Genomic DNA, 1864 nt, shown 5'->3' on the forward strand with positions numbered 1-1864 from the left:
ACTCCTTTTCTCACCTGGAACAACACTGCATTTTTGCATAAAGACTGACATTTAATGTTTTGTTTTGGTCTAAGACTGGGTTTTACCTTGTAATCTAGGGTGGCTGGGAACTCCTGGCAATCCCCCTGTCCAGCCTCCTAAGTGCAGAGCCACCATGCCTGGCCAAGGTTGCCACTTTAACAAATGAAAGTTGACTGTTCATATAAAATATTTTCATGACTGGAAGATGTATTTTATGTGATTATTCACTCCTTTCCCTTTTAAATAGTCTCTTTATATCCTTTGATCATATTTATACTGATTTAGTGTCATTCACTGGCAAAAGCTCTTTATAGAGTAATGAATGCTTCATTGTCTAAATTATTCTAAAATATAATTTTTCCAGCTTGTTATTTATCTTTTCATGTTGGTTACAACTGTATTTAAGTTTTCAAGTGTAAAATTTACAGTTAAATTAATTATATTTTTTCCAATTCCCTAAATGGCTTTTAGATCTGCCCTTGGATTAGAAAGTCTTCCAGTTCACTGCATAAAAATAACCAAATATTCTCTTCCAAATTTTTATTTTTTATTGGGTATTTTATTTATTTACATTTCAGATGTTATCCCTTTCCCCATCCCCCCCCCAGAAGCCCCCATCCCATCCCCCCTCCTCCTGATTCTATGAGGGTGTGCCCCACCCACCCACGCACTCCTGCCTCCCCGCCCTCGCATTCCCCCACACTGGGGCATCCAGCCTTCACGGAACCAAGGACTTCCAATTACTTCAAAAAACTTTTTTTTTTTTTTTTAATAAGGACGAAGATAGTGCATTACAACTACTTTGAGAGCAATGATTTCTATGGTTTTGTTTTCCCCTCATCTAGCTCCTGTGGTATAATTCATTCTCTCGCCACTTTCAAGGAAGTGAAGTTGTGAAGTGCAACATTTTGGTATTAAAACTCCCTCCCTCTCCATTCCTCTCCTTATACTCCTTGAAACACACCATCAAACATACAGAAACTTCTGGGCCTGAGACCCAAGTTTGGGAAAAGAAATTCTTTTATTGCCATGTCTAATAGTGCTTTGATATTAGCACACAAGGAATACTTGACTTGATTAAGTGACTTCCCACATTTTGCCAAGGCACAACATAACCTAATCCAAGAAATGTCAAGCTGCCCAAAATGTTGATTATCCCTTTAAAGGAAGGTTCATGGCTTTTGAAGCGTCAGAGTTCTTTTCTGAATGTCCTTAGATTCTAGCGTTCAGTTGGGAAGAAGGCTCTGGAAGAAGCTATGCAAAACTCAGTCAGATCTAACGAGAGCCACCCAGCCTCAAGACCTCAAGAAACTAATAAAAACAGGTAGTGGGGGGAATCAACAGAAATCGTAATGGGGGTGGGGGTGTTCAGGGACAATGCTGTGATCTCAGTTTACCCAAGTTGATACATCAGAAAAAAAAAGCTGTTTATAGTTGCCTTAGAAAAGTTAAACATTTGATTCCTGTGTCGTTGAGGGTAGTATGTATTCGGCATGAGGGTATTTTTGATTTGAACTTTGCTGATGCCTGCTGTGGTGGCCCACACAGTCGGGGAGAAAACTAGACTGAAGGCTACTCTTGCCCTCACACAGGGTTCCCATGGGAAGGGTGAGCACCTGGGTGAGGGGAGTCAGCATGTTGCAACAGGCCGAGGTCATCCGTGGCTGCCGCACCGCTCCGAGCATCCCTGCTAGCAGAGGACACACCTTGCATCTCCTGGGACCAGGCCCAACAAGCATCCTTCCCCTTCCATCTTAAGCCGCGTCTCCCTAGCAACGGATTTAGGAAGAAGTGCCTATAGGTGGAGTCACGTGCTCCTAGGACTTCCGGGTTCTAGCCGTGA

Source organism: Arvicanthis niloticus, chromosome 14 (assembly GCF_011762505.2).
Source record: "Arvicanthis niloticus isolate mArvNil1 chromosome 14, mArvNil1.pat.X, whole genome shotgun sequence".
In the NCBI taxonomy this organism is placed as follows: domain Eukaryota; kingdom Metazoa; phylum Chordata; class Mammalia; order Rodentia; family Muridae; genus Arvicanthis; species Arvicanthis niloticus.